Consider the following 13,196-nt stretch of genomic DNA (forward strand, 5'->3'; position numbering starts at 1 on the left):
TCATACTTTCGTATAAGGAAATCTTTTATTCTAAATTCTCAATGGAGAGGGAGACTCTTCACGTTATACTAGTATTCGCCATGGGGGTGAATAGTCCTAACGAACGTTTTCAGAGACCGGTAAGAAACTTGCTCTAACAAACGTTTTCGGAAACCGATAAATCTTCCGCGACGCAAAATTCTTGAGAAACAGAAACTTGTTCCAACAAACATTTTCAGGTCCGAACAAGCTTGTTCAAATGTATCTTAAAGAACTTTACCGCGTTTCGAATCGAGATGCTCGTTTCACTTCTAGACTTACAAAAAGCCTCGGGACCACTTTTAGACATGAGTACAACGCATCAACCACGAACCGATGAACAAAGTAAATGTACGATTCAAACCTTGGAAACCATAATACGAGTTTGTATTATCAACTTCAAATTTACTTGAGAAAAGTATTTGCCTTTAGCCGAATTCTAGTACTACAATAATTTTCATCCGAGTATTAACGCCACACCTTTCGAGAACTCGTATAGCCGCAATTGTCATTTTCTTAATTGTTGAACCGAAGAAGGTGACAAGCAAACCACCGAACCCGAACTCATTCATGATGTAACCGTTAAGATCGTTCCAATCCGAGAAAGGCTCAATACGGCCGTAGTCGCCAAAAGAGCTATGCCGATGTTAGACGTAAACCTCTCGAATTCCAAGTGGGTAACCACGTAACGTTAAAAGTCGCACCTTAGAAAGGTGTAATCCGTTTCGGGAAACGTAGAAAGCTAAATCCGCGATATTTTGACCCTTTTAAAATCTTGGGGCGTTTTGGGCCCGTTGCTAGCCATTTAGATTTTCCGACTCATTTGAGTCTCCGTTCATACTACATCCCATGTATCAAACTTAAAGAAGTGTCTTGCCGAACAAGAACTTGTTATTCCTTCCGATGAGCTTAATATCAATGACAAACTCTGCTTCCTAGGAGGACCGGTTAAAATTTTGAATCGTGAAACCAAACTCTGAAACAACGTAAAACCCCGACTGTCAAAATTCGTTGAAATGCCCAAGGGAGTACCTTCACTTATTCGTAGAATTTACAACCCAAAAGTTTCGAAGAAGAAACAACAACTACTACTTCCAACTAAATTTCGGGACGAAATTTCTTTTAAGGTGTAGGTAATGTAACATCCCGCATTTTTTGTTAAATTTATTTTAACACCGTCTTTTTTTTAGATAATATCTTTCATTATCTAAATTTGTATCTTTCGTTAACTAACGTTCTTAATATTTCCGTTATTTGATTATAACATCTCTCGGTTACTCTAGCGTTTTTAAAATAATTCGTTTGGTTAATTCCCGCACCCGCTTTAAACTCGAGGGACCGAAGTTGCCAAGTGGGCAAACTAGTTGACTAGGTCAACTAGTCAACCCACTTACCACCACCCATTCAATTCACCTCCACCTCTCATCTCTTTCTCTCTACTTCCATTTTTGAACTCAAACACCCAACTCATTAATTCATCATCCAAATTCGATCTAGGAGGCTTACAACAAAACAAATTACATTTTCGTGATCCTCTCTTCATCCTCTTCGATTTGGTACCAATTTCACTACTTGGGGTAAGGTTTCTAAAAACTCTAGATTTCTGAAATTCGATTTTTAGACTTGAAATGGTGTTAGTTAGTGTTTATGGCTCAAGTCTAACATGAATATGTGTTTGGTTTGCTCGATTTGTTGATTTTGGAGTAACTAGCATGAACTTGAAATGGGTGTGCTTAATCCTTGATTTTAGTTGATTAAATATTGTTTAAATGTTAAAGTTCATGTATTAAATGTGTTAATAGCATCATTAGCTTCATTTTAATGTGTAGGTTGATTTAGAAAAGCTTCATTTACAAAATTGATGAATTCTTGATTCTTGGTTAGGGTTTGATGAACTTTAAAATGAATTTTTGATGCATTGAATGCTATGAAATGTTATTAGTAAGTGTTTAGTTGTATTGTATATTTCATCACCTTCAAAACGGCATATCATATGTGTAAATTGGATTCCCGAGTCAAGAAATGCGTTTTATGAACTTGAAACTTCGATTTTGAACGTTTAATGATCATTTATGGAGGTTTTCATTGTTGTTAATGATGGAATTAATTGTTGAAATGTGTTTAGTTATATTCCTCTTTAAATTACATTTCCAATTATATAAGATACGTGTTTTGAATGTTTACGGTTCATAAGTTATGGTTGTTTGAAGTTGAAATCGTCTAAGTGTTAAACTGTCCCAGAATTGCTGCACCAGACACAGATGTGGCGCATCTGCCTTGGATGCGGCGCATCTAAGGTAGACTGCCCAAAAATTTCAATTTTCGTTTAATTCTAAGTATGCTATGCACCCCCGATTGATATGAAACTTGGCCAACATGCTTATACATGACTTCTAAGCCCAGAAAAATAGTTCGGGACCCGACCCGACCCCGTTGACTTTTTCGTTGACTTTGACCAAGTTTGACTTTAATCAAACTTAACCAAACACTTTCGCAATCGTTCTAACATGCTTTTATACTTGATTCTTGCATGAAACTTGACAATGTGATTCACATGCTATATATTCGAGTCGTAACGAGCCATAGAACTAATTAAACACATTTCGCCCGACCTTGTGTCGTAACCGGTTAATTGATATAACTTACTTGTTTAGGTCAAGACTAAGCAACTTTCATGCACACGTTTACCTTGTGAAGTACATTTATACTCGTGCACTCGAGGTGAGATCATAGTCCCATCTTTCAACAACTTTTATACTTTTAAATCATGGGATGAGAAACATATACGGTTTTAAACTACATACTTTATACTTTGAACACAAGTACGAAAACAAACATTCCACAGCGAGTTAGAACAAAAAGCCTCAATTCGATTATCATTAGTTACACTTGCAGGGTGTAAGCGAGAACTTATATTATGTGATCACATGGGCTTGACGAGCCTCATTCGGACGGTTCGCTACCGTTAGCGGATGAAATATATTTTCGGGTTAGTGTATGTTCTAACACTACGCAACAGGGTGCAAAACAGTTAAGTCTTGATAATTGGGTGCTCGCGAACAAACTTTTGGAATACAAACGATTTAGATAATCAACGTTATGGAAATACAAAATCTTGTGGTTCAAAAACAACGTTTACAAACACCTATGATTTCACCAACGTTTTTCGTTGACAGTTTTCTATATGTTTCTCAGGTTCATGAATGGCTATTTGATACATGCTTCTGCGTACACTTATACTTGCTTGGGGTCAAGCATACATGCATACACTCTGATTACTTGCTTGGGGTCAAGCATACATACATGCATACGCTAGTGATAGAACCTTTGGATTCAAACATATTGTTTACATACTTACGCTATTTATAGCAACCGTGATTTTAAACTAATTATGTCGCAAGTTATTTCATTTATACTTTATACTTTTGTAAATTTAAACTTGCTGTCGATCCGTTTTGTAAACTAAACTTTGCAAGTCTTGTACGTTTCAAATGAATGCGACATAATTTTGGTCAAACGTGTCTCATATAGGGACTATGACCACGCAACGGGACCTAAGTTAATGGCGCCGTCAATGACGATTTTGTCGGGTCTCTACATTGTCTAACCTGCTAATTTGTCTAATTATGTAAGTGTAATAATTATTAATAACTGTTTGATGCACGAATTCTATATATACATATCTCTTCCTCTTCATTGATATAACTCCCATCATCCCCACTTTGACTTCTTGTTTTTCTAATCAAACCTTCACAACTACAATCGATTTATTATATTTCTACTTGTAACCACAAATACATGAACACCATCACTAGATCATAACCACCTTCATCACCATCCTCCTCTCGTTACTTTTTCTTTCTCCTTCTTCTCGATGTTAAGATATTCGAATATCATAAACCATATCACCACACAGATGTTGCTCACTACTATGTTCTATCCAAACAATTAACCATCACCATTCTACCACAACCACGAATTACCATCTCCTTATCATCATCAATTACGCCACCATGCTATAATCATTTAACCACCTTTTCTATTTCCTATTTCTTCCAGGTAAGTCATCTTCTTCAATTACACCCACTTGTTAAATGTAAACACATCTAATCAATTCCACGATCGTTTCTCTTCCTAGTCGAAACCATCAAACAAAACACACTATATTCGATCACCAACATGGTAACCATCTCAACCAACGACAACCATTATCAATCACCACAAGTCCCCACTTTTCATCACCTTTGGCTGCTATATAAAACCGAGAATCACCACCCTTGAACCACCGCCAACAACGTATATATATTGCAAATGTTACTACTGTCTTGCAGCTATAAAACACCCACAAGCCACTATCGATAACCACCATCATCTCTCTCATTCTCTCTCATAATTGTAACCAAGAACGACCATGGTTCCACAACATATTTACTCCTACAAACACTTCCACACTGCTACCCGTTTTATTTTCTTTCCCCTCGATCACAAACCTGCAAAACACTTATTAATTAACTGATGTATTGCTCGTTTTAAGCTACTGCTACCCGCTACTTTTGCTTCTGTTTTCCTGTTACTGCAGATCCTTTGTTTCTTCTATAAAAAAAAGAGAAACGATGAAGATATTAAATAATGAAATTCGATGATATGATTAAAATGAACATGATTGAATGGTAGTTGCAGTATATAGTAGTAAATAAAGGAGTAGGGGGGTTGGCTAGGGGACATTGTTCCTTGGATCCTAATTTTCTCGTACTTCAACTGACATGTATTTTGGTTTTGGGCCAAAGTTTTATAGTTGAGCTTGTTAACAGGCTAGAATTTTTATTGAGCGTTCGAGCTTGATATTAGTTGGGCTAGCTGATTGGGTTTGTAGCACAAAACCCTCTCATAAAACTGCTTTAGCTGCGTTGTTATTATTATTTTTTTCTTTTAATTAAGTATAACGAATAAGATAAACAGTATAAGACAAGGTGATCGCGAGATAAACATGATAATATCATCTAAGTTATATGATGATTAAGTTTAATAATAATGGAGGTGATAAGGTTAGAATTAAGATGATCATGTTATGCGTATAATAGAATAACGATGATGATTAATTCACGACTGTGATGATATATGACGATGATATGTGTTGATGTTATAAAGAATGATGATGATGAGGTGATACTGTGATGATTGGTGAAGACATACGAGAATGAGGATAGTGATAGGTAAAATAATGATGATGATTATGGTTATAAGTTATATGTTTTATGATTATAATTATGATTATGATTATGACGGATGAAATAGATAAAGACATAGATAATAATATAACAATGATTGTGATCTTTTGGAATTAGGATTAAGTGATGTTAAGTCAATGAGGATGGTAATTAAAGATATAGGAATAATGATGATGATGATAGAATATGGTGGTAATGATTTCCAGTTAGTTACAGTTTGATGAAGAAGAAAAACAGAAATGGTGTAGTAGTTAAAGGTGTTAGCGGGTTAGCAAGAGGTCTTGGGTTCGAGCCTGGATTGATGCATTTTTTTTTAGGAAAAGCTTGAAGGTAGTTACTTATTATTATTATTATTATCATTTTTGTTATTATTATTATTGATATTATTATCAGTATTATAATTATTATTATTATTGTTATCCTTATTATGACTAATATTAAAAATATAATTATTATTATCATTAATACAATTAATATTAATATTATTATCATTATGATTAGTATTAGTAATATCATTATAATTATTAGTATTAATATTACTATTATTATTATTAACGTTAATATTAAAATTAATAATTTTATTATCATTAAAATTAGTATTATTATTATTTTTTTAACGTAAGTATAATGATCATTATTATTAGTATTGTTATTATTAAAAATTATTATCATTTTTACAAAAATTATAATTTCTAGTATTATTATTATTATCATTATTATTATTATCATCATTATTATTATTATTATTATTATTATTATTATTATTATTATTATTATTATTATTATTATTATTATTATTATTATTATTATTATTATTATTATTATTATTATTACTATTACTACAAATAAAGAGACTAATATCATTATCAAAATCATTATTAGTAATATTATCATTATTTTAGTATTATCATAATTATTATTTTAACAGATAAAAGATATTTATATAAAAATATAATTATTACATATATCTTAAAACTATCTAATTTACTATTTTAATATAAAAGTGACATATATAGATATATGTATAACATTTGAAAATACCAAATACATTATAATAAATAAAATATTACATAATTAATATATAAACTGGTTTGATTATTATTACATGTTAATTATACATTTTAATATATATAACTGATATAGGTTCGTGAATTCGAGGCCAACCTTACACTTGTTCAATGACGTCATATGTATTTTTTCTACAAAATACAGTATAGTGAGTTTCATTTGCTCCCTTTTAAATGCTTTTGCAATATATATTTTTGGGACTGAGAATACATGCGCTTTTATAAATATTTTACGAAATAGACACAAATAATTGAAACTACATTATATGGGTGAATGATCGAAGCCGAATATGCCCCTTTTGCTTGGTAGCCTAAGAATTAGTAAACCGGTCTACTAATTGACGCGAATCCTAAAGATAGATCTATTGGGCCTAACGAACTCCATCCAAAGTACCGGATGCTTTAGTACTTCGAATTCGTTTTTATCATGTCCGAAGGATTTCCCGTAATGATAGGGGATATTCTTATATGCATCTTGTTAATGTCGGTTACCAGGTGTTCACCATATGAATGATTTTTGTCTATATGCATGGGACGTATATTTATGAGAAATGGAAATGAAAATCTTGTGGTCTATTAAAATGATGGAAATGATTATTTATGTTAAACTAATGAACTCAACAACCTTTTGGTTGATACTTTAAAGCATGTTTATTCTCAGGTATGAAAGAAATCTTTCGCTGTGCATTTACTCATTTTAGAGATATTACTTGGAGTCATTCATGACATATTTCGAAAGACGTTGCATTCGAGTCGTTGGGTTCATCAAGATTATTATTAAGTCAATTATAGTTGGATATGTTATGAAATGGTATGCATGCCGTCAACATTCGATGTAATGAAAGTTTGTCTTTTAAAAATGAATGCAATGTTTGTAAAATGTATCATATAGAGGTCAAGTACCTCGCGATGTAACCAAATGTTATTGTATTCGTTCTTATGGATTAGGACGGGTCTTTACAGTCATTATTTGGTCCGTTTGGATACGAATTGGAGTCACATAATTATGTATAAAATTCACTACATACACATTAACATGCATACATGTTCACATTCGCAATTTTATCATATAATCATGTAAATCACTTACCTATGTTCTATAGGTACTACTATCTTATCAAATCAAAGCATAAACCACACGTTCGGATCCCACATAGTTTCACATAGCACGTCATTCCTACGGTTTAAGTATAGAAAACTTTACTCTATAAGAAATCATCTGGATCCATTAAACCATGCTCTGACACCACTTGAAATGACCTCGACCCGTTTTCATTAGACCCATTTTGACACCAATACAAAACAATTCAAATGGAACATGTCTGACTTTAAATTTTATCACCAAACCGAAACAATAATCATTTTATAGTAAATGACTAGTATCAACTTTATGACCCATTACAAAAGACGAGTACAATATTGACCCATTACACCCAAAACATGACTCAAAGACCAAAATATTAAGAGCATGAGTTCTAAGGTTATTTCTACCCTTTAAAAGGAACTCCTAACAATCATCAAGCACATGTTTAGCCTTCAAGTCACAATCATCGTCCATAACTACTCAAGATATTGCACATCTTTACCCTTCCCTTGCACAAACCAAAGCCTATTAAAAGGTTAAACAACAATGAGTAAGCGAAAATTCTTGGTGAATACATAGTATATAAGCACAAATACGCACAAAGTCAATTATACTCGATCAAACTAAGGCACACCGATACCGTTAGAGTCCCACTTTACATTCGAGAGGTAAGTTCACTACAAGTCACATCGCATGTCAACCACAAAACACTAAAGTGCTCCTGAACACGTCTAATGCCACCACAATCGTACTCTAGTATTAGTGCCACCACGATTATACTCTAGTGTATCTCGACACACTAGAGCTACCACAATTATACTCTAGTGTGCTTCGACACACTAGAGCCACCATAATTATACTCTAGTGTGCATCGACACACAAGAGCTACCACGATTATACTCTAGTGTGCTTCAACACACTAGAGCCACCATGATTATACTCTAGTGTGCTTCGACACACTGGATCCACCACAATCAATCGAATACATATATACACATATATACTATGAACTCACCTTAACCGCAGACAATTCAATTCAAAATAAGCAATCCAAGCAATTATCTTAACAAGTACTTCCAAGAAAGAAGTCAACATAACCGTTCAAGTACAATCACCTAATCATCATACAAGCATACATATATAACAATCCATTCATGTATACTCTTTCAAAACCAATCTACCTAGGATTCACCCTTAAACCCTAAAAACGCATTTTCAACACTAAAAACACAAGATTTACAAACTATAAGTCTTCTTAATTCATCTCAATCTTATAAATTTATTAATTTACAACTTCAAGTTTCTAGTTAACATCATATTCACAGATTTATAACCCTAATAAATAAGCTTTTTAATTCACAAGTTCCTCTTTTACAAAAATCATCATTTTTACTAACTTTGTATCCATGAACCCTAACCCTTAAATTCGAATTAGGGTTTCAATAGAGTTAAAAACCTTGGTTCAAACAACAACAGCATCATGTAACTACTTAATTTTGAATATAAATCGTAAATATCGTATACCTTGAGTCTAGGGTTACAAAACCCTTAAAATCACCAATTTGGTGATGAACAAAGGAAAATATAGGCTTCAATGGTTCTATCTAGTGTTAAGATGGTTGATTACACCCAAAAACTGAATTACATTTAGAAAATTGAATGATTTGTTGGATTTCTCCTAAAATCGCCACCCAACCCCCTCTTTCTCTCTCTCTTGTTCTTTCTTTTTATTTTCAGTATTTTGACAATATAAATAGGCTGTCCAGATTTAATAAAGGCTAATTTGACACATATTTACATATCTAACCCGGCCCACTATAAAGTCTTACACTTTAGGTCCTTTTTCCTAACAAAAGTTAAACTAACTAACACCAACCATGATAATTTAATATACTTTAGAAATAGGATGTTAAAAGTAGATCTTGTGGATACGACGTACCCGATGTGTGGAGCAGATATTGAGGATGTCGAACACATTTTTTTTTTGTGTAATTTGGCTCGTGATATGTGGGGTCGAATCTGTGGTTGTTGTAGTGTTCATTTAACGTCGAATGTTATGTCTTCGAAAGAACTGGCAAGTTGGATAGATAGTAACAACTCAAGCGTGGAATGGAAGAATCGAATGTATATCATTGCGGTAACAACGGTGTGGGCCGTTTGGAAATTTTACAATGGGATCCTTTTCAACACTCATGCAATTAAGGTGTATTTTATTCGATTCTATTCATTCGTATTCATTTTTTGGTTAAAATAGTGAGAAGTTATGATGTAATTTAATGTCTTGGTTCTGTACTCCGTTGTAATTTTTGTTTTTCCCTTCCAGCTCCTCGCTAGTTTGAGTTTTTTGTTTTTAATAAAAGTTGGTTGTTCCAAAAAAAACAAAGAAAAAAAACGTGTGATGAAGTATAACAAGTTTTTTGGGTTAGCCGATGGGTTAGCCGCGCGTTGCGGCGGCTAACCCCTTATCTTTTATATATATAACATAATTAGTCAGGGTTTCGTTTTACACACCCTATCTTTTAAATTAAATACCTTAAATATTAATAACTATAAAAAAAATTTAAGAGAGAGTATGTTTCAAATAAATAACTAAAATAGTTAAAATCAACATAATTAGAATATTATTGTTATTGAAGTAGTAAACTGTGAGAGTAGAACAGATTATTGTACAGAAAAAGATGAGGTAAAGTAAATAATTTTTAAAAAAATATAAAAAAGTGGTAAATAAAAAAAATGATGCCGTGTACAAATTATAAGAAAAAGTTAGATTAAAAAAAGAAATTTAAAAATAATAGAATGAAAGTGAAAGGACTGAATAAGAAAAAAAAAAGTAAGGGGCGCATTATATAAAATTTAATAAAATGAGGGACTAATGTATAAAAAGTGAAAAAGAATTAAAGGGGAAAATTGGGAGGGGTAGCGAAGGATCAAACCCTTGACCCATCAATATATAACTGGGAGGGTTTGCCCAAGCTATTGGTGCTTTTGTTTTTATGTCACAAATGTTTATTAGTTAACCCTTGAAAAAGTGGTTTTAAAAGAAGTCAAAAATAACCGAATATTTTTACCCTTAAAAGTGATTATTATTATTACGAAATAGTCCTAATTGAATAGTAGCATTTGTAATTTTCTAATTGAGTATATAAATAATGTGCCCAGTACTAGTTAAATTTTGACATTCTAAATCATACTCTATCAAAATTAATTAAGTAAAGGAGATCTTTCTATTGAAAACTTAGATTTTCAGCAGTCTACAACAAACATAAATTTATAAACAAGAAAACTTGAATTATAAATTATATTACAAACGATGAAGTTCAAATTACATTACAAAAGTTAAAGTTCAAATTTAAATTCAATTTGCATGATTTAAGTTCAGATGAATATTCAAATGAATTCAACTTTTAAGTTGAGATTTAAGGGACTAATCGGAGTACGACATGTTGCGCGACAATTACATGCAGTAAATCACATATGATTCTGCATTCCAATCAATGTGATTGAAAAACTCAATCACATGTGATTGATTTGACATGCTAAATTTTCAATTAAAATTTCTTTATAAAAAAAAAGTAAAAAAAAAATATTTAAAAAAAATAAATTTTTTTTTAATCACATGTGATTGTCGCGCTACATGCCGTGCTTTGATTGGTCCATTAGATTTCAACCAAATTGTTGGATTCAATATATTACAACTCTTTAAATATTACATTCTAATATATTGTTCATCATTATCTGTTCCAAAATATATACCACTTTCAATTTGTTTAGTATTAGCGAGTCTTAAAAATGAATTAGATCTTCTAAAGTAATATTCAACCAATTTTAATCTGTTTTTCACTATGTTGAACTTAAGGATCTTTAAAGGAAACTGAATTATCGGTTAGTATTTTTGTTTTCCTACTCTGTTAGAATAGTAGTTATGATTTTTTATTTTTTTTGGCGAAAAGAAACATTAAATTAATATACAATCAACAAAGAACTGATTGTTGGATAACAATTACAATGCATAAAAAGGGAAAATTGACATCCTATTACATTGAAGTACATTGATAACCATACTTGAGAAAGCAAACTAAATCACATGCTCGACTACTAAGCATCCTTGATCACAAATTTTGGATTAACATCTCATACATAAGCTTGGTGCCCGTAACATAATTTGGAATGCGAAGCCCAAAGGAAGACTTTCATCTTGATAACACGAACCAAATTAACCAACATGTAAACCGTGAAATGAAAATTGCATCGTTACGAGCCCTCCATATTGACCGGATCGTTCACCTCCCTAAATCTTTCTTCCGAAGAACAAGTGGAGTTGAAGTCACCCATGATACAAATAGGACCCGACCAAACGGATACGACTTGTCTTAAATGGTTCCATAAAACGAGTTTAACTTGTTCGAGATGTGGAGCATATACATTGACTATAAGAATAAAAAAAATAGGGAGGGATGGAATTCTAATAATGTTGTTAACCAATTATGATTCTTCGAATGATCAATGAGTGTAAAAAATTCATCTTCCAAATTGAGAGAAACCCACCGGATCCACCATTTGAACTTACTTGCACTTATTGGTACATTGAATGTTTCCATATCTCGTTCATAATAGGTTGAGTCACATCCTTTACTTGTGTTTTTTGGATTGCAAAAAATTAAAGTTGATGAAAGTTGGTCATTGTGACTACCTTGTAGGCTCCGGAATTATTCCCGAGACCCCGGGTGTTCCACAATGCCACCCTCATTCTTTCTTTTTGAAGGCTCTCAATCCTTCACCTTCGATGTCACTTATAAGCTCACTAAACAAACGAAAATCTGTTTTGTTTTGTTCCTTTTTGGTAACAGTGGGTTTGTCGATTTCATTATGATTCATACCGTTTTTTGGAGCTATGTAAGTGTCACCATTATCATTATCACTATCAATCTCATACAACACTGAGGCATCAACTATTGTATCATTCAAAGCTTTCTTTTTAGCTTTCGTCTTGTTTAACTTAACGGGGCTTTTTGGAGGTGAAGAAAGTGAACCAAAGGAGTTCATCTCCTTGTCCTTTTGGATATTTTTACGGGTGAGTGTGCAGGACTTTCTGCAATCTTTTCTAGCACATTCCTCATGTGCTAAATTAGGAGGATCGATGCTGGGTTCTTTGGGAGTAGCTGAATTATTTTGTGTTTTACTTGGGTTGACTTGTGAAGGAGCAGAAGTTGATGGTTCAACTGTTTGTACTGGAAAAGTTGGTTTGCCAAAAGAAGATGGGGATAAGGGTACATAATTTATAATATTTAACTTTCTTGTACTCTTCACAATTTCTGAGTAACTAAGTTCAGAAAACAAGATTTCCTCGTCTCTAGTTAGCACATGACCCATTGGTTCCTTATCAATGTTATCCTTAAATGAATTAAATTGTCCGATAGTTGCTTGATATACATCATTATGGTAAGTGCTTTTTTCATTTGTTGCACCAAAGGAAATAGAAACCACATTATCCATCACCTTTTCACCCATGGTTTGACGATTAGCATTGAGGTATTGTGCATCACTGTTGTTGGGATTCAAATTCGAATTTTCCCCCTCAAATAAAATTTCGCCTTCCTCTGGTGGGTTATCCGTTGAAAGATCGGCTTGAATTTCGTTATCTAAAGATTGAAACTGTGGGGCGTCTGTGGGTTTAGTAATGGATTCGTTATGTGAGTTGAAAAACTCTTCGTCATCAGAATTATTGTCGATGACGGGGTACCCGGAATACTCTTCTACCCAAACTTGACAGGAAATAGTTTCTGTTAATTTAGTATTAAC

This window comes from Rutidosis leptorrhynchoides, chromosome 9, assembly GCF_046630445.1.
Source record: "Rutidosis leptorrhynchoides isolate AG116_Rl617_1_P2 chromosome 9, CSIRO_AGI_Rlap_v1, whole genome shotgun sequence".
Classification (NCBI taxonomy): domain Eukaryota; kingdom Viridiplantae; phylum Streptophyta; class Magnoliopsida; order Asterales; family Asteraceae; genus Rutidosis; species Rutidosis leptorrhynchoides.